Source organism: Gambusia affinis, linkage group LG18 (genome assembly GCF_019740435.1).
Source record: "Gambusia affinis linkage group LG18, SWU_Gaff_1.0, whole genome shotgun sequence".
Classification (NCBI taxonomy): Eukaryota; Metazoa; Chordata; class Actinopteri; order Cyprinodontiformes; family Poeciliidae; genus Gambusia; species Gambusia affinis.
This window is the reverse complement of record NC_057885.1, coordinates 8,005,863-8,027,386: the sequence shown is the minus strand read 5'-3', so window position 1 is coordinate 8,027,386 and position 21,524 is coordinate 8,005,863. Positions and strand designations below refer to the sequence as shown.

At 38.5% G+C, this 21,524-nt stretch overlaps 1 protein-coding gene and 1 long non-coding RNA gene across 2 annotated transcripts in view; one reads left to right on the top strand and one right to left on the bottom strand.

Moving 5' to 3' along the window:
• The window catches only part of htr2cl1 (5-hydroxytryptamine (serotonin) receptor 2C, G protein-coupled-like 1), a 322,666-nt gene that overhangs the window by 140,249 nt on the left and 160,893 nt on the right, over window positions 1-21,524 (top strand). The gene's annotated exons all lie outside the window — the stretch shown is intronic.
• LOC122819936 lies at window positions 14,666-16,814 on the bottom strand. Its single transcript, XR_006368690.1, has 3 exons — window positions 16,729-16,814; window positions 14,847-14,868; window positions 14,666-14,759 (listed from the first exon to the last, which is right to left on the bottom strand). It is a non-coding gene; the product is annotated as an uncharacterized LOC122819936 (long non-coding RNA).

Genomic DNA, 21,524 nt, shown 5'->3' with positions numbered 1-21,524 from the left:
CCGAAATGTCAAGACAAAGAGGTTCTTAACGGGCGCCAGGCGACCAAACACGGTGCTTTCCCGTTAAGATAAAAGAAAGGCCGGTGCTGCTTTTTCTCATCAATCTGATGTAAATGTATCTGAAGATTGTTAACACGCAGACTCTTATTACCAGATGGATGAGTGAGTTGCCTGTTGACGATATCCAGACCTACATGTTGTCTGTGTTCACATGTTTAGTTTTTTTTTTTTTCTTTTTTTGGGCCATCCCAGACTTTTTTACTCACCGTTGGTTTTACATGTCGGAGTGGACCGGTCTCCGGTCTCCACTCTCCACCAGGCGACTATATCCACCAATACATCCTAATTTATAAAGTGATAGTTGGGTTTCTGTTTCCTTACCTCTTAAGCTGTATCAACAAAATACGTGTTCCAAATTATTATGGAAGTTGGATTAAAGATAAATTTTTTGATGTGCTATTCAATTTCTAGATGGTATTGTTTGTCTTTGAATCACTATAATTAATTTCAGAGAGCTGGTTGATTAGTTTGTCTGGTGAGCTCAATTAAAGAAAATCTACTTAAGAAGGATGTTCCACATTATTAAACAGGCCACAGGTTTCAAGCAATATGGGAAAGAGAAAGGATCTCTGCTGACAGAAATGATCACATAGTGTAGTGCCGTTTGACAAGGCATGAAAACATTAGACATTTAACAAAAACTGAAGCGTTGTTGTACTGTGAAGAGATTTGTGGCTGATTCAGAACAAAGATGGTTTGTACAGATAAAGGCATAACGAGGAAGGTTTCTGTAAGACAAATTCATCAGATTAAAAGAGCAGCTGTTTTGATCAGGATGTGCTGCGGTGGCGCAGGGGTTAAGCACAACCCACATAAGGAGGCCTTAGTCCTCGACGCGGCCATCGCAGGTTCAATTCCCGGCCTGGCGACCTTTGCTGCATGTCTTCCCCCTTCTCTCATTACCCACTTTCCTGTCAATTAACTATCTAATAAAGGCCACTAGAGCCAATAAAACCTTAAAAAAAAGAAAAAAAGAGAGAGAGCAGCTGTTAAAATGCCATTTCAAAGCAGCAAACAGATATTTGAAGCTGCTGGAGCCTCTGGAGCCTCAAGGTGGAGGATCCTCCACAGGCTTGCAGAAATCCTGAGGAGAGAATCATTGGTCGGCCCCTTCAGAGTCCCTGAAGGTGTGAAAATGATCTCAGCAAAGTTTATGGACTTTCTGACTGATCACTTTCTTTCATGGTTCAAAAAGACGAGCCGTACATAATCATTTGGAACATGGTGTAAAATACCTGTCGCATGTTATTTTCTCCCAGAATTTGATTTCCAGTAGACATGTTTTCGTGGACATAAGGAATCGGAAGATTTGGGAAAAAAAGCATTGCGCAAAAAAAAAAACCCAATTGGAATATTCTGATTTTGTTTAGCTGAATGAAACTACTGTATATTTTGAATTGATAATCTGAACGGCGTGCGCCGACTTTATCCGAACCAATCCGTTGTTGCTCAATGTTTAGAAGCATTCTCTGGTCTTTGGGGAGTAAGCTCCATTCATTTTTCACCATCGACTCTGACCAGCTTCCTTTATCCTGATAAAGTAACTGACAGCAAGACGCTGGCTCCATAATGTTACATTGTCAGGATTGTGGGTTTAACATGATGCATAAAATTATCTGCTATACACAGTGTTCAGCACATAGGGCAAAAAGTTTTGGTATTCTCTGACCAGATTCTTCTTCAACATGTTTGTTGGGTTTCTGGCATGACATGACCATGTCATGTGTTTCTGACCATGTGTAGCAAACTCAAACACATGGCTTGGGTTTGCTAGACAAACTTCTCAAGAGCCTTTGATGTTTTTCAAGCCACTCTTTATTCCATCTGAGGCGTGAACTACTATTACTTTTCATGTGAAGAGGTTCTACCACTTAAGTTTTCCCTTTTGTCTTTGTCTGCTTCTCTGGTCTCACATTCGATCACCCAATAGACTCAGTTCAATTGAACTGAAGGAAGCGACATGAAAACCTTCGAAGAAGACACTGAGTTCAACTTCCTCCTTCATGAATTGTAAACAGTGGAGTAGAGACCGATTTTAGCGGTTGTTGGATTTCTCTTTTGTCTTTGGCAGAAGACCATCAGCCATTTCTCCTGCGAGCAATTGACTCGCACATTTGTTTTGTACTTACCAGAATGCCCTGAGCTAAAGTCCGCTTCCCCCTTTTGGAGTGAACTCTGGTTCGCTTGCTATCCACATATGCATTCATACCGCACCAGAGTTCACATAAACTGAAGTGAAACCTGGGTTTGTCGGCAGAGCACAGTTCACATTTTTGGTCCACATCAGAGTTGGATTGTGCATTCACATTTCCCCAAATGAACCAAACTTTCTTGACAACTGAACTAAAGTTCGATTAAATCGGACCAAACAGGGCTGGTGTGAATGCACACTTAGTTTCGGTGAGCAGCCATGTCTCTGTAGGTTTTTGAATTGTAGCCTGCAACTACAACCTTTGTTGTTCACAACTTTACTCCTGATCTGCTTGTGCTTCTTCAGCTTCATGTTTCCACTTCGTGACAGTTGTTAAGAAGTTGTTAATTCCTCTCCAGTCCAAGGTTTATCTAATTTATGCTGCCTGAACAGCTGCTAGATTATTGCAACAGAAATTAAGTTTTCATGTTTTTCCCCTAGCAATGTCAGGCATGTTTTCCACAGAGTCAGATATGTTGGGTGTTGAATATAATGGAAATAAACAGCACTTTAATTAAAAATCCCATCAGGGATCGTCAGTGGTTCACTTGTGTGTCGATTACTGGTCCAGCTTATTCTACTTCCTATGGCATGAGGCACAATGACAGGGACAGACAATATTGTAGTTGAAAAAGCTAAAAAAAAAAAAAACTTAATGAAGCTGACTAAAGGGGACTCAGAAAGTACAAATACTGCTACTTATTTATAGTTTGAAGCATATAAAATAACAAGAAATAAAGGTTGAACTTTAGCAAAAGGAATAAACAAGTTATGGAAAAAACACCTGGCAAGATCCAGATGGGTAAAAATGGGTCAAAGTTCAAAGAGGTTGATGTGTATTGCTATTCTGATTCTTTATGAAAGGTGACATGCCTCTCAAAGAAACGTGGAAGTTTTGGAAACAAAACTAAGAAGGTCAACCTATTATTGCTAATAGGACAGTTTAATCTGGAGAGACTCGTAATTTAGTTTTGTTCATTGTTTTTGTAGTTTAGTTTATTTATATTTGGATACTTAAAATATCTTCTAGTTCCAATGTTAAATGTTTGTTACAATTTCAAATGTTATTGATCTTTGAGAATATGTTCTTGCATTATTTTGCCATTACTATTATATGAGCTGAAAATGGTCTCCAAAAAACAATATTATCGTTTATCGCAATAACTTCTGAGACAATTTATTGTCCAGCAGGACTTATTGTGACAGGCCATTAAAAGCCATTTGTTTTATCCAAAACTACCTCACTTTTGGACATTTTTTGTTTATTTTATTTATTTAGTTATTTATCAATTGTTTTTACAAATTCTTAGATTATATGTAATCCCGTCATCCTCACATAAAACTAAAAGTGCCATCACTTCGTTCTCCCTTCTGGGGCCGCTGAGCAGAGCTCTGTTCATTAAGCCGTAAAGTGGACCGTTGATTTAAACCCTCTGTAAAATTATCCCGATTAATATTCATGACTTTCAGTCCATTTAATCATTTTTGTCTGGAGCTTAGCCAGCTTTAAACAAGCCCTGATCTCTGGAGAGTCGCAATGAAATGGAATGAATTAGCCACAAAAGATTGTTGATTTACTGCAGGTCAATCCAAGCGTCGTTAAAGCAAAGTCTGGCCGTCCGCTGATGTGTTACCCACTACAATGTGCACTTTTACTGTTCCATGGAGGGACTCTGAGTAAATGTGAGAAATTGGGAGTAATATGGGAAATATTTCATGTTGGGTAAAATGCATTCTAAAAAGATGACCTTAATATTTATTGGCTGCGGTTGTTTTGAACTAGAGAGTCTAACCACAATGAGAAACTGCATGGAAACACTTTTCATCTGACATGTTTGCATTAAAAATCATTTTGGTTGGATTTTTTTTTTTTAGTGCAAAAAAGTTTTTAGATATACAATACAGTTTATTTTATTGTGTCGATACGATACATGACGATCAGAATGTTTTGATTAACCATTGTTGCAATAAATTTCAATTTTAGTATTTTGATCATTTTTACCACTATTTGTCCCATGAAAGCATCACTAAATATGAGTGAATTCAAAATAGTAATTACATTGACCTACTGTGGGCAGTTTAGTAATATTAATCACATTTTTTCACTCAACGAGGTGTCCTGAAGAAGCCCGTTTCAAATGTGAATGTTTTTTAAGAACAATATTTGTTTGTGATTCTACAAATGCCATGCCAGGCAGTCACAGCCTCACAAATGTAATCGTTATCACAATATCACCACAAAATATCCCTATTATATTTTAAATTCATATCACCCCCCCTATAGGCTTTATGTAATATTTACATTTTCTAAGAAATAGATATTTGTGTCTTCGTTAGATTAAAACTAGATTCATCAAAATTAACAGAAATAATCAATTGAAAATGCATCACTTTGTGTCAAATACAAATATATTAGTTTAATTTTTGTGATGAACTGCTACAAGAAACTTAATTTATTAACATTCACTTGTACTGTCTGGTGAATGGAATATGCTGATTTTAATTTCTGAAAAATGGTTGGAGAAACTGGTTTATTTTATTTTATTTTTGTCTTTCTTTCTTCATTTAGCTCGGGTCTTATGCATTGTGTTAATAACACATATTTCCTTTTCTGGTCCTATTCTCAAATAACCACATGTGACAAAGAAACACACAGAAAAGTAATGGATAAATTCAACTATTCAGATGAAAGGTGCATTCTTGCCTCAGGAGGTTTCATTTGCCAAATCAGTAGCAGAGCACAGAGGGAGTTTCTGCTGAATTAGTTTCTCAAACCAAAAAGAGATAACAATATTGTATGTTATTTGCTCTGGCTGAGCCATTTTCTTTCTTCCTTTTACCAGCTTTCTTCATTCTCTTGTGTTTCTGACGTTTAAATTTAAACACATTTAGTTTCACATTCTTGTCAATTGCGTAAACATTTAGTTATTTTTGTTTCCTCCATGTATTTTGGAGGTTTTACTTGGTGTAATGCATGCGGAGATGGACCAAGCCATAATTTGTGGCCAAAATCCGATCTTTGAGTTTTACGGATTTCAACCTCTCAGATCTTCAAGGAATGCAGAAAGACATGAGAACAGCAATGCAAATATTTCAATAGCGTTACTGCCACGAACAGCCACGTCGTAAAACAAAATCTTAAATCGTAATTATTATAGCCGACGCTAGCATTTGATATAAGCAGGTAGCATGGTTAGCATTACGAAGCAAAACAAACCAAACCCTTTGAAAAACCTGTTCCCCTCCTCGCCTGTGGCGGCGCTGCAGCAAGAACCACTGAAGGAAACAACGCATAAGCCTCTAAAGAAAGACAACTTCATTCATCAGTAATTGTAACAAAAAGCGGGGTAGCAATTTTAGAGGTTGTAGGATTCCTCTTTTGTCGTTGATACAAGACCTTGAGCCATTTCTGCCACTAGCGTAAATAAAGGCATCATAAATTGCTGCATTACTAAAAAATAACGCATATAAACAATGCTTCTTTTTTCTTCTTTTTTTTTACCATTGTAAAGTAATACACTTAGAAACTGTGTATAAAAACTCATTAAATCACTGCTGTATGTACAATAAATGCAGAAAAAATAACACAGAAAACACCGAATCGACTGCTATCATTCACACTCGAATAGACGCGCGGTGTGTGTGAGGTGATCGCTATGGTAATGGGATTTTTGTTTTCACGTGAGCACAAAGTGAGCGGCGCAGTACCAGCTTTCACTGTAACACGGTGAATTATGGTAAATATTTTAAGAATGAAGCGGACGGCAGCAGATATGAATTTATACCTGCCGCAGTGACATCGGGCTTGGTAAGAGGAGAGTGATGTGTAATGGTGAGTGGCAGTTAATCTACATCCAGCACACTGAATCAAAAGCGACAAACATGCCCTTGAGTTCCTGATGAAATCCATTACAGCCTATAGTGCTAGTTATCTGCTTTACGAGGCCCAGTGTTAGTGAAATGCAAGAAGCTCCTTCTGAGCCCTTTTATAAATATTTATTGCCTTGTTCGACCAGTGACCTTGGCATCTGAGACAGATGTAACAATTCTGTGTGAACCATTGAGTGGAGGGAGAAAAAAAACACGTTGAAATGGGAATCTGACCGGGATCAATCTCTAGGTGTGAATGTAATTTATCTGGCGGCTGTGAATAAATATCCCTGAGGTCCGATGCCTCTTCTAGCGGCGCTTTGGTATGACTTTAGCTTGACCGGAAACTATTACAGCACCTTGCCCAGGTGTTTGTGCTGCGCGAAGTTTTCATGTTGTCCAACAGCAGCAACAAACTTCAATGTGTTTCATTGAAATCTTGTTCAAAATTTACAATAAGTTGCGCATAATTCAGCAGCAAAACTGGTGGAGAACCTGTTAGAGGCTACAAAAGATTTGAGACCAGGCTTGTATTAATGGCATGGTAGAGTTAAACATTAATACTATTTTAAAATGTCTTCTGGTTCCAGTGTCAAATGTTTATTAGAATTTCAAGTTTGATGTTGGGGAAGGTGTTCTTCCATTGTTATCCTCTTACTACTGTATTAATTGAAAATGTTCTCAAAACAACAATATTGTTGTTTATCGCAATAAGCTCTGGAACAATTTATCGTCCGGCAATATTTATCATGAAGGGCCTACTTGAGACCATAGGACATGAATTCATCTTCCAGCAGAAAAACAAACAGAAAGCCTGGTTACTGTAATCCTTATTTCTACTGACGGAAATACGTTTTCCGCACTTTTTATCATTGTCGCTTCAGCCAGTCTCTCAAAGCGTTAGCTCAGACCAACATACATACACATACAGAAAACAAAGCGTATATTTACAATCACAGAATAAAAATAAAGAGAGATATTTCATCTCTCTTTGTGAAGTCAAATCAGACCAAAATTCTCTTGCTTTAGGTTAGCGTGAATTACCAGTATGTATCTGTGATGGTATGTTATGAGAAATTATACATAGTGCTGCCTCTTTAATACTTTTACGCAGTCTCGCCGAAGAATTTTATCTCTTACATGCAAAATGATCCTAAATTATGAGACGGACATCATGAAAATATCAAGCTCCTTTGCATTCTCCCAGTGCTTCCAGGGCTAACTAGAGACAGGAATTCAGAGCCAGGAGGAGGGTCTTACTGCTGTCAATCAACACTCAATCCCTGCTCTTTGCTATGCTGCAGCTAGCATAGCCTGTTTTGAATGCTTAGACTAGTTAGCATGGCCACCCAGGAGGGTGAATAAACAGCTTTCCTGTTATGGTAAGTTGTTTCTCTGCCATTAGCACATTTAGCGGCGAGTACATGCGGCTGAGTGACAGCGCTAAGACCCTCCCCCTGGGTCTGATTGGTCAGGAGCCGGGCGTTTCTTCAGACGGCAATATCAGCACAGGGAGAAGAGGTGGAGGAACTCAATCTTTTCAAATTATCTCCCTCATTACAAACTGTCACGACAATTTCAACCAATATGTTTAAAAAAACATACTTTTTATAAAAGTTGCTTACTGCAGCTTTAACACCAGAAAGGTTTGAGAGAACAATTTTTAGAGATTTTCTTGTAACTGTCTTCAAATATGTTTTTTCCCCCCTTAATTACCAGCCTTAATACTGTATAAATATTTGATAGTATTTTTGTCAGAAGTTTAAGGTTTTTAATTTCACTCACATTTTAATATCAATTCCAGACTGATTATTGAGCTCCTGATCAAAACTGATTGTGATGGGTTTCATTGTGCATTAAAATTATGTTAATTTGTTATGCAGGTAACAACAGACCTGAACATACAAAAAAAAGGATGGTATTTTGCTAATTTTACCTTTTATTTTTTAGTGGATTTACTGCCTGAACACACATCTGTAAAATAACAAAAGTTACATTGTAAACATGCCTGGCTGTGTGAATAAGAACAATAAATCACACGGTGCTAACTGACTTTTACCTCATAATGGGACAAACACTGCAAATCATTTGGTTGGGGCTTTTTTGTGCACAACCATTAAATTAGAATCCTGCTTGCCAGAATGATTTGCATATAAACTGCTGTTTGAAATACTTTGGAGTTTGTCTTTGTTTCATCAGACTTTTGTTTGGATGTTTGGAAAAGGAAACACACACACACACATTCACGTGTGTAAGCATTTGCGGACCATCAACTTTCTATTTCTGTATTTCCACGGTTCCTGTAAATTCCTCACCGCCACATGAAGACAGTCTTCCTCTCCAAGCTGATGTTCTGTACGGGGTTGGGATTCCCAGAAAGACCACCAACGACCCTGAAAAAAAAAAAAATATGGTGGGAAATTTTACACTAACTATAAATAACCAAAGACACAGACTCAACATTTAACGTTCAAGGAGCTGAAATAAGTTTCCTCTGTGTGGTGGCTGGGCTCAGAAGTCATTATCCTTATTAAACAACAATGGTCATCTTGTCGCTTTGTAAAATTTGTATCTTTGTTATTTTGGTCAACTCAAATCCCAATTACGATAAGACAGATTAAACCAACACTGCATCAATTTCAATTCAATTAAACTAATTTACTATAAAAGTAATGGCTCAAACATTAGAGTTAATAAAGTCCACATAAGTATTAATGAGTACTTCACTCTGTCAGGATGAGTTTGACATTCGACAATGTGCTGCATTGCAGTTTGTTTGTTTTTTTTGTTTTTTTTTACTCAAATGCTAATTCATGACTCCAGTAAATAAAACCAGCCTGCAGGAAGCCATTTAGTGTTAGCTTAAAATGATCCTAACATCTCATACTCAGTGAGCCAAAGTAATGAAAATTTCAGCTTTTTTTTAGCTAAAATCAACATGTTTCACTGACAATATGACGACATTTTGCTGAAATCCCCTCTTATATTAATCAGTGAATCAGTAACTAGTTGTAAAAGAGTGAATGACAGCACAAGTAAGTGTTTGTATTATTAGATAGGTTTTAAGTAACTAATTGTCAATAGATACGTAAATAAAAAGTGTACATAATTATGTTGGCAGTAAATGTAAGGTTTTTTTATTTTACATATTAGTAAAAAGGCAAATAAACCATATTAAATAGTAAGTAGCTAAAAATAGGAAGTGAATCAGTCATAGTGACTATAGTAACTAAAGTAGTAGTAACTAAGTACATAGGAAGTGTACTTACTAACAGGGCAGCATTGCAAACATTTGGTGGGTAAACTATGCTAACTAACTTGACCAACAATAGTCAATCAATCAATCAGGTTTATTTGTACCGTACATTTCAGCAACAAGGCAGTTCAAAATGCTTTACATCATCAAAACACAAGAATAAGAAACCGTAAAAACAGTTGACTATCGTGTCAACCAGTTACAAATCTTATATTTTGATGAGTGCCATCATGAAAATCATCAATAGACGTCGAATATGTCGGTCAATGTTCCATTTCTAACCCTACGTTAAAGGCAGCTCTAAACAGCTGGGGTTTCATTTAAAGGAACTCAGTGTTTCTTTTAAGCTAATACTCCCAATATGCTTGTTGTTCGGAACAAGTAATAACGAAGCAAACTAAAACTCTGACTGTTGCGAAATATACAAATAGCAGTGGTTGCAGCTGCATTTCTAACCCTTTGAATGTTGAGCGAGTGCCGTTTCATTTCACCATAAACCAGCCATGGGCAGCTGCTGCTTGTAAAATTTCCTACAGACCATAAATGTGGAATAATAGGACATTAAATCTTTGTTTCTTTTATTCCGCGTCTCATAAATACTAATGATTTGAGCCCTGGAGGAATAAATACTAGAGAAAAAAGTAATGCTGCGCTGACATTTGGATGAACCTTTGATTTATGGGTGAATGGGCAGGTAGTGAATCCTGTCTCTTCCCCTTGAACACAAACGCATTATCAAAACTTCCTCCCTCTACCCATCTTTTCAGCTTTCACTCTTTTCTTATGTTTTTTTAAATTTTATAAAGAGCAAATATTATTTTGAACATATTGGTTGAAATAAGTGAAACCTTAAATGGAAAAACAATATTTCTGCTTCTAAACTTTAAAGGCGACCTCGAACAAGTTATGCTATCCCTTTTGATAAAGCAAAACAAATTCATTATATTTTTTTTGCACAAAGTCATTTTCAGATCAGGAGACTTCACCAGGTCAGTTCTGCCTGGTTTGAGCTGCTTTCATGGTGAGCTGTTTTAGAGTCTCCTGCCACTTTAATTTCAAATTAGCTGCGCCTGGCCACGCCCCCACTTTAGTGTTTTCTCTTGCTTTTTCTAAAACTGGCAGCAAACAGATGCAGAATTGTAAAACTGAAGAAGCATCAATTCATGTTTGATCTGCAGCTTTTCCCCTCTCCCATATCACCAGACAGGTTCTGTAAAAACTACCTCAACTGAGAGTACTTTTTTCTTTTTGTGTGAAATTCAGCAAGTTATTTTGAATTTCTAATGCAATACTGAGAATGTAGAAACATGATTTAAAATTAAAATTAAGCCATGTAGATGTGTTCTTCGTGACTGGATATAAGACGTTCACTGAAGCCACCAACGAAACACTTCGTTTTTCTGGCTGCCGCGGTAAAACCAGCTGACCAAACGGGCTTGTCGTCGAATAATGAAGTGTTTGTAACGGGGCTGGCTTTGTTACGTAACGGGGCAGTGCTCACCGATTCCGACTTAATAATTGGGAGGTTTTTAGGAACAACTGAATTTTTTGAGATCAACAAAACATGTACTTATTGCCAAAAAAAAATGGTTGTTTCTAGAAGCCGTAATTAACGAAGGTAATTAACGAAGTGAAGTGAAGAAAGATGCTAACAAGTCCTCACGCAAATACTCACAATGTCAGAGCCTGCTGAAATTTACCATTTGGTTTAGAATTGATTTTCCAGTATCTCAAATCTTTTTGTAAGATAAATAAATAAATAAATTTGTCGATCGTGACATTCAAAACTCTAAATTGGGACTTTGGCAAACTTGAGAGGCAAGAAGAAACAGAAATGCTTTGATTGCATCTTCATCTTTATTTAAAAAGCTCTTACATAACTGGCTTTTTTTTTTTTTTTTACTTACCTTTGACACTGAGTGGGTTTTCCAAAATCCCAGCTTGGGCTGTTAAATGAAGCATTTCTCCTAAGCTTTAAGAAGAAAAAAAACACACACAACCTAACATTGCCCCTTACCAGCCAACTCTTGTACATACAGACAAATTGGTCCGCCACGGAAAGAAAGGCGAGAAATACCGCTAACAAGGATTGGAGTGAGGATGTCGCTTGAGATGTGTGTGACATTTTAACGTCACCCATATTAGATGTGACACCTTTTGAATTTTTCATCCTGTTCTCAGCTTGAGCTGAGTTCCTGCAGCTCTTGTTAAAAGTATGTCAGACCCATCAGAGGCCTCTGTGTGAGCACGCAGGTGACCATTGATGAGTTGGAGCTTGTGCTACAGTCTAGCAGCAGCAGCATGAAGCAGCTTGCTTTAGTAATTAGGCAGACGAAGCATGACAGCGGCTGTTACAGCCTCCTCTGACCTCATCTGGTCTCCACCTGCGTCATGTTTGATGCTGTGCGTAGGAGCTGGTTCTCTTGGGGACTCCGGGGGTTTAGTTTTGTGGTAACAACTATGAACTTGTATGTATCACTTTAAAGGGAAAAATGTACATTTTGCACATTTCCATGCAGCCATTTGGGTCTCAGTTGTGTCTAAAAACAAGCCAAGCGATTTAAAAGTGAAAAAAATAAATAAATAAAATAGGGGAACTATGATGTTTTCCAGACAAATAGTATCATTTCATAATACAATCTGATAGATACATTTGCTATAAAAATTCTATATCATATATGACTTAGACACTTAACTTTGTAATTTAATGCCTTGAAATTGGGCCTCTGTCTCTTTAAAAACTCCTGCTCTTTCTGAAAATCTGCCTTGAGGAAGTCATTGCATGACTCCTCTATTAACCCTTTGACTACGTTTTTACTAGCATTGCACTGAGAAGTAGCTCGCATAATGAGCTCAGGAGGTGTGCAGGTCCACCAGGTGTTTGCTTATTGCTTCTGGCTAGTCTGTAGGAGCCAAGTGGGGGACTAGGGTACAAGGAAGCTCTTATGAGAAGCTTGGGAACTGCAGCTTGAGGAGGAGACTCAAGGCAACACTCCAGGTATGCTTTTGATGGGGGAATAACATTATAACATGAGTTAAAGCTGAAAAAAGTTGATTTCACATAACTGCTTCTTTAATATTATTTGGTGTTTGACAAGCCATAGCAATCCTGTCACCTGACAACTCAAGCTGAGCTCCAGGACGTTTGGTCAGCTGATTTTACCATTGCATGCGCTGTGCAATGGCTGCTGGAAAAGAAAAGTGTTTTGTTGTTGACTTCCCATCCAGAAGCTACTTGCTGCGTTCTGGTTGGTTGTGCAGGAGACTCCACTTATGCTTTTCAAATATGTACAGTTGTATAGCTTTGCATCTATTTGAGGCCATTTTCGTGTGTGAGTCTAAATGTTGAATCGCGGGTCAGCAGCAGCTTATTTAGATTTAAAGTGACAAGAGGCCGTAAAACAGCTCATTCCGCAAGGAGCTCTAAATGGCAGAACTGACTTAAATGTCATTATCTAAGAACAATTTTGCGTAAAAAAATTTAATGAACATTGCATAGAATATTGACCTATTCTAACCCGTTAAATGAAGCAGAATAGGTCAACTTTAAGATTTTATCTTTGAGTATGTCTCCAGAGACTGTAATGTTTGCCTGTTCTTCATTGGTAGAGTTAGCAGACTAGAGTAAATAAATATGAATTTACAACTCTTGCCACGAATTCTTAATTTGATTTTGGTCTGGAGTTTGATTGGGCCAATCTGATACATGAACATGGTATGGTAGCATTCAGTCACAGTCCGCCGAGACTTTAACCCCCCACCGAGGTAAAGTCCAAATGTTTCTGAGAGATGCTGGCCTTAACAGAATACAAAATAACTTATGATCCATTGCCTTTGAAGATCTGCTGCTCGCGCCTCTAAAATCTGATATGTGGTGAAAATTAGCAATAAGATAGTTGCTGCATTTTTCTCTCTCCCCAAATGGAGATCTGTAATGGGTGCAGACCAGCTCTCCGCCTGGCGACAGCCAAAATAGGTTTCCAGTCCCAGAGGACCCTGAACAGGATCAGACGAGCAGAAGAAGCGGACGGATGAAAAGTACATTTTGTGAATGGTAAATTGAAATACTCAATGAACAGAAACACGTCTCTGCAAAAGTGAGGTTTTGTGCAAAACAAACGGGCGTGATGCACGTTTGACCCAATTACTACAGAATGCGGCTCTCTGGAATACAGAGACGTGTTTCTGTTCATAAAATTTATTGCAGTCTGTGAGAAATATTTAGTATTCACGGTTTTTGTGTAGACAGAATGAAAGGGCAGTAGCTTCTCTTTTTAAATGATGTAGTGATGTCTCAGTGACACTTTAAAGTCCATGGATATGTGCTTTTACCATGATAATATGGTCTTAGTTCCATGACAAATGAACAAGAAAGACACAAGAAAAAGAAAGCTCTTTTTTTTAAAGTTGTACACATTTCTAGGGATGGGCATAAACCTTCAGCATTGCTTCCCGTCTCTATGGGTTCCAAAATAGCTTGATGTTCTTCTCTGTTGGCCTTTTTTCCCCCCAAACAGTGCATAATAAAACACTTTTCACTGCAACACGCCGGTCACAGGGCATCATTGCTGCCTGTGGTGACGTTCCTTCACTTCCTCTTGTTTAGTTATCGCTCTGGTTAAATTTCACCAGATCGCTTTGCCGTTTGCCTCCTTTGACACCGTTCTCGTTCCGTTGCTCTCTCTCGCCACTTAACCTTTCCTCCGTCAGCTCTTTTTATGGTTTGTTTTTAGTCTTTTCTTGTTCAATTATTCATCACTGCCTTTGACAAAAGGCTTCATGCAACGGTACCAAGGCAACATCTTGGTGAACTCCGACTTTGTTTATAGTGATGCACACAAACATCCGCTGAGGATGCGCCGCTAGCTTTAGCCCTTCAATATGAATCCCTTTCATCGGAAACGAATCAGTTTTTTGGTCGTGACCTTGAGGCTATCGTTTTCATACGCATGTGGAATTTTTTTTCTTTGTCAAAAGTGTCTCTTGTTTACAATGCAGGAAAACAAGCTGGTACTTTGTTTTAAAAAGAAGGCACAGTTCTTTTGTGAATGAGCTACAAGGCTATGCAGGTTTTAACAGTCAGAGCTGGTGTGTTAGCTTGGTTTTCTCTGTTGCAAAAACTAAAAAAACTGAAGTAGAAGTAGAAAAATCAATCTTCAGGAAAGGATCAGGATTAATTACTTGTTGGATTAATAATCCCATTAATTTATACACTGCACATAAATTTAAAAAAAAGCTTGCCATGTAAAAAGTTGGCTAACTTTTGAAAAGCAAATAAAACCGAAGCCTTTGTCACACCAGGGACTGGAAAGTGTCACATTATGTTAGCCTCCATTAGGTGGTCTAATCTCAGTGGAAGCAGGGGTCTGTTTCTAGATGTACCTGTTTGAAAACAAAATACTAATATGAGCTTCACAGTATAATTTACAAAATACCTCACAATCTCTATTTGCATCCATCCTTTTTTACCTCTGTGATGTCTCACCGTCGTCTACAGAAAATATTTGGAAGAAAAAAAAGAGTGAAGGAAAATGAGAATTTTCTTTCTGTTTTCAAATCACCTTTTAAGTCAAACATTAAAAACCGAGAACGTTTGTTCTCAAAGGCTGCGAACTGACGTGTTTGAAATATAAAGGGGCTGTCACACTGTTTTCCATCAGACCCTGCGTGTTATTGTACCAAAGAGGCGCATCTTTCATGGGTCTAAACACAAAGCGCTGAGGCACGTTTTGTGGAACATCAAGGCAGCTGTCACATATGTTCCAAAGAACAGAAATATCCTTTATTGTCTCACCGTGGAGAATGTCAGGTGTACAAATGGGTTGTTAAAGGTACATTTGAGAGCATGCAGATTTAAACTAAGGTAAAATATGTCAAAACAGGGAAATAAGAATGAGACTGGACCGTAAGGAGAAATTTACGACAAACAAAATTCAAGTGATTAAGAGTAATACACTCTGTCATCACCTCGTATGTGATGATTGTGTGAAATCACGTAGGGTCATGGTTGGGACCTTTAAAACTGCAATGTGTAACGACATTAAAACTGTCACCAAGTCATGACAGTATAATATGAGACAGTTAATATATGAAAATATTGATGTCCTCCACCTACTTCCTGTGTTACTACTGCTGTCTGAAGAAATGCACAAACTACCAATCAGAGCCAGGAATACTGTCGTGGCGCTGTCAGTCATTCTCATGGACTCTTTGCTAAATGAGCTAAAGGTGGAGAAACAACTAACTGTTCAGGGAAAACCATTGATTTTCTAATTAGCATTAGCATTCATAGCATGTTATGGTGAACCAACTGTAGAGTAGCAAAGAGAAAGGAGGAGGGGCTGAGCAGGCGCGTACATGAGAGTGATTGACACGCTAAGACCTTCCTCCTGGCTCTGATTGGTTGTTTCTGACCAATAGGTGTTTTTCTGCAGTTAGCACTGGGAGAAGGCAAACAGCTCAGTTTTTTTCTTACAGATTATCCATCTTATATATTACACTGTCACAACATAATAATTTTACCAAATGTGTTAAAACCATATTTTTAAAATAAATCACATATTTGAAGTAGAAATTGTATAAATTCCATAGGCTGTTTGTTTTCTTCAACTTTAATGGCATTTTAAACTACGACTCTCATTCCACAGATGTTTTTTTGTTGTTGTTGTTGTTCATTTCAGAAACTCCAGCACCCTGCAGATTACATTATGTATGCTCTGATATCAGATGCACAGACGTGATGCTTGAAGTATCATTTACTGAATTCATCTTCCTTTCCTTAAATAAATAAAAATAAAAATTTGCAATGCAGGTATGCATTAGAGTGATTGATTCATAGGTATACATTTCTCCCCTGTAGCATATGTTGTGTGTATTTGGTAAGCTATTACTGCTTCTACAACAATTAGTGAGCTATGTTGTGGACAGGTGGTGCAGACCCAATCCCTCCGTTGCCTGATTTGTAGCACACTCGTGTGTTCATTCAATGCCAAAAAGGCAGAGGACAATCTTAGATAAACAACTAACAATTAGGCAATCAACAATGAGGTAATTTTGACACAATTCCTGTCTTTTCTGTTGCAACACAGCTTCATTCAGAGGAACAGACCTGAATGTCTAGACGCAGAGGAAATTGAAAAGAGACTTTCATTTGAAGCCCTGAAGGCTTCAGTAAAGATGTCAAGGTCATTATTATTACACTTGTTGTTTAGAGGTGTGTGTTAGGTGTGTCTATCAGACATTTATAGCAATACGGAATAAATTGCGTCCCGTATTGGACAACAACCACCTGTCATTTTAGGCTAGCTTAAGCTAACCTGAATGTTTACAACTCTCTTATTGATACACTTACCTTCTGTCCATTTTTTTTTCTCCGAAGAGTTTTTGCGGCGCTCCAATCGTGGGTCATGCTAACCCGCTGCGCCACCACAGCACGCCCCTGTATTTAACAGTACAGGATTAAACATCATTCATTAACATGGATTTTATTTTTACCATTTTCCCCACTTTGTGTTACACTAGAGCATCAATAAATATCAGTAAATAAGAAAATAAAATTAAATACATTTGCTCTGGGAATGTTTTTCTAGAGCAGTATTTGTGTATTTGTGGTGCACCATGCAGTCACAGCCTTGCAAACACCTAAAAAAATGTAAGAAATTATTTTTTCACCACAAAATATTGCAATAAAATACTAAGTCCATATCGCCCATCCTTAGTCCTAATATCATCCAAGAATGTCCAAGGAGTCGTTGGTGGACGGTGATGTCGAGAGCAGGAAGGATCTCCAGTATTCAATCTCCCAACAAATCTGAAGAAGACTGTGACTGAATACAGTGTTGCTGTTTGATATTTTGATGATCATGTAACATGTCCTAAGAAGCAATGCCTCAACGAAAAGAAAGAAAAAAAAACATGAACAAAAGTCTACAGAAAAAATAAATCACAGCCACCCCAACAATACGTCCCCCTCCAATACAGGAAAGTGAGGGGGTGCTGGTTAGTGTGGTAGAGTTCTCAAACGTCACGACTCATTGTGTGATGTCACGACTAATCAGGCTTGTGATGTCATCGTCATTGTTCTTCATATGTAACAAACTTCTACCTTCTGGTCATTGTTTGCTGCACTACTGACCAGTTCAGACGTACGCAAAGCACTTCGTAAGTCTACTTCGATATTTTTTGAACAACAAGATGTCGTACCAAAGACAACAATACTCCAACAGCGGGTTCAGATCCCATTCGAGATCCCAGTCAAGGACATGGAGAAGTGAACAACATCACCAAGGCTGGAATGGAAACAAACCATCTGTCAATGAGCTCCAGAGAGAGATCCAGAGACTTGGATCTCTCCTGGAAATGGAGAGAGCCAAATGGTTCCATGAGAACCAAAAAGTTGTCAATCTGGAGAAGGAACTGAGAGCAGCAAAATCTGAGCTGGAGAAGCAGAAAAACCCCAAGGAAGTTTATCAACAAATTAAAAGAACACTGCTGGCTGTAGAAAAGTTCACCAATCCAGAGACTCTCAGCCCTGCTGCTGCTGCTTCAAATGTGCACGAAGATATATATATATATATATATATATATATATATATATCTGTTGCAGCAGGAGTTTGAGGAACTGCAGGCCTCTCACAATGCCAGCAAGAAAACATTTCTGTCTCAGATCCATAAAAGGAAAACAGTGACGTTATATATATATATATATATATAGGAGCTGGAGACACTTAAGACTAAATATGAGGAGCTTCAGTCTAAATATGAAGCAAGATTCATGAGATAGATGAGATGAAGGTTTCCTACCATCAACTTCAGGTTTCATATGAAGAAAGCGTTTCCTGAGAGAGCAAGCAGAAGCAATTCTTTCCCAGAATTCGATGAGGGACCTAAACATTATCAACGACCTTGGAGCTGAGAAGGACAATCTTCAAAATCAACTTTCTGCTTTCCAGCAAATGTTTTCCGCCCGTGAGCTCAACCACCAAACGAGCTGGAAAATCTAAAGGAGCTCAGAGAGAGAGAACCAGGACCTCCAAGAAGGAAAGTGGCCAGGCGTCAGGTAAGACATGGGGACAACAACACAACCCCTAAAAACATCATCCCTGACCCGGCATCCATGGATCTGGACTTCCTCTTAGAGGAAACACTGTCAGAGGATTGTGAGGTACCTCATGCATCTCCTGAGGAGGTGAATGATTTTGTAGAGGAGATGCTGAGGGATTCACACATTCTGTATCAGAATCCCATGGAAGTGAAAAACCTCCGTCTGAAAACTCGGGTCAGAAAACATCGGAAGTCCAGATCCTGAACCTGTGGAGGTCAAGAGGCTCCTCAACAAGTGTGGAAAAGACACTTCACTCTCTGGGTCTCAAGAATCAGCAACAATGGGACAAATGCAAAGAGGCTACTAAAACAAGCAGAACCCTTTCAAAACCCTCCAAATATTTATCAAATTATGCACCAAAAAAAATAAATAAATAACCACATGGCTTAGCTGCAGCCACACAGAAAAGAGGTGGCAGTTCTTAACTGGGCGCCTCTTTCTGTAGGTTGTAGGTTCTCCCTGTGTTATTGTGGGTTTTCTCCGGGGTAAATTGGCCAATATAAAGGATGTTCTAAAGAAAGGGCTTATTGATTTCAAAAACTGCTAAATGGCTCATATTTGAGAAACATATGTGCCATTTAAAGACACTGCAGCTCAAACCTGGAATTGTTTGCAAAACTGGAATCTCCAGATACAGTTGCAGTCAAATTGAGCTTCTTTATACATATTTTACAAGGAGGTTCTGCTTGACTCTCTAGTTATTCTCTACATGCGCTACCTTCAGGCAGCCCAAGGGAGAATAATAAAGTGATACACACACCCATACAGACACCTACCTACTTAAGTACTATAATATACATAATTACAGAATATATATATATATATATATATATATATATATATATATATATATATATATATATATATATATATATATATATACATAATAAATATGCAGTCAAGATTCATGAGATAGATCAGATGAAGGTTTCCTACCATCAACTTCAGGCTTCATATGAAGGAGATGTTTCTGCTCTGAGAGAGCAAGCAGAAGCAATTATTTACCAGAAAGATATATAGATCTATATATACATAGATCTATATATGTATATAGATATATCTATATATATTTATATAACCTGTAATTATATATGCATATCTATATATATATATATATATATATATATATATATATATATATATATATATATATATATATATATAATGTAGGGAGGTTCCACCCAAATCCAGCACCCTGAGAGATCCATAGATACATCAGGGACAAAGCCTCAACAGACAATGTGCTCAGTGAATGTCTCAAACAATGGGGAACAGAACAGAACCCCGGCAAATAACCGAAGTGGCTGACATCAGAAAATCCTACCAATGGCTGGAAAAAGCTGGACTGAAGGACAGCACAGAGGCCCTCATCATGGCCGCCCAGGAACAGGCCCTAAACACCAGAGCAATTGAGGCCCAGATCTACCACACCAGACAAGACCCAAGGTGTAGGTTGTGCAAGGAGGCCCCTGAGACAGTCCAACACATAACAGCAGGGTGCAAGATACTGGCAGGGAAAGAGTACATGGAACGACACAACCAAGTGGCAGGCATAGTGTACAGAAACATCTGTGCAGAATATGGACTGGAACCCCCAAGATCAAAGTGGGAAACACCCCCGAAGGTAGTGGAGAATGACCGAGCTAAGATCCTGTGGGACTTCCAGATCCAGACAGACAAAATGGTGAGGGCGAACCAACCAGACATAGTCGTGGTGGATAAACAACAGAGGAAAGCCGTTGTGGTGGATGTGGCAATACCAAGTGACTGCAACATCAGGAAAAAGGAGCATGAGAAACTAGAGAAATACCAGGGCCTAAGGGAGGAACTGGAGAGGGCCTGGAAGGTGAAGACCACAGTGGTGCCTGTGGTCATCGGGACCCTCGGGGCAGTCACCCCCAAACTGGAACAGTGGCTACAACAGATCCCAGGAACAACATCAGACATCTCAGTCCAGAAATGTGCAGTCCTAGGCACAGCCAAGATACTGCGCAGAACCCTCAAGCTCCCAGGCCTCTGGTAGAGGACCCGAGCTAAGAGGAAGAAGAATCACCACCCGCGGTGGGTGAGAAGGGAATTTTTTTATATATATATATACACACACACAGGCCCCAAAGTATTTGGGGCCTATATCTTATATGCCCCAAAATATATACTCTTTGGGGCCTCCACTAGTGAGAGGGACACATCTTTCAGAGGGCTATTCAGTGATTTATCTTTCTCTCTCATCTCTCCTTAGTGGCTGAAAATGCACCTTATCACTAACAGCCACAGTACAGAACCAGGGAACCGACTTTAGTTGTTAACACTTTATATTCACCGAATCTAAATTTTTAGCTGCCAAACTCTGGTTGACGCAATAACCCTTGAATATCTAGGGGAAGTAGCCAGATCATTAAGTACCAAATGGCACCACTATTACTTTGAAACAAATTAATTGTTTTGTAGTTATGTTTAGCAAAGCCAGAATTTTTAAGCTGCTAAATTAAATGTCTGTCATATGCAGGGGTGCATCTACATATTTATGAGGTGGATGCGAACAGCTCACCGGCGCCCCCCCCAGACATAAACTTGTACAACTGCCTATGGGCTCCAGGCCTGAGGCTTTTTGTTAGCATGTTTTCTATCATTCTTATAGCTTGATAGGAAGCCTTATCCAAACTGACAACCCACATTAATAAAATGGTGAAATAATATTGACCACAAAACACTATTTATAAAAGATATCAACATTTTTCCTACACAATCGTAACAAACGTTTTTAATGTTCTCTTCACGATATTCATTTACTATTAATCTACTTGTATGATTTGTTCTTTAAATTGCCATCTATATTATTTTTGGTCTCAGGAAATGACTGAGGGATGAAGAGACTGATGTCTGGTTCTTTAGGTTCTGCGGTTCCTCTCCTGATCCATTCTGTGTGATATCAAACCCAACTGAATGTCCTTCACTGTGATTGTTTAGCCCGTGTCTTCCCACTACCATCTGTATTTTTGCCAGAGGTTTTACTTTAAGGACGGTGTAGTATCGAGACACTGGTT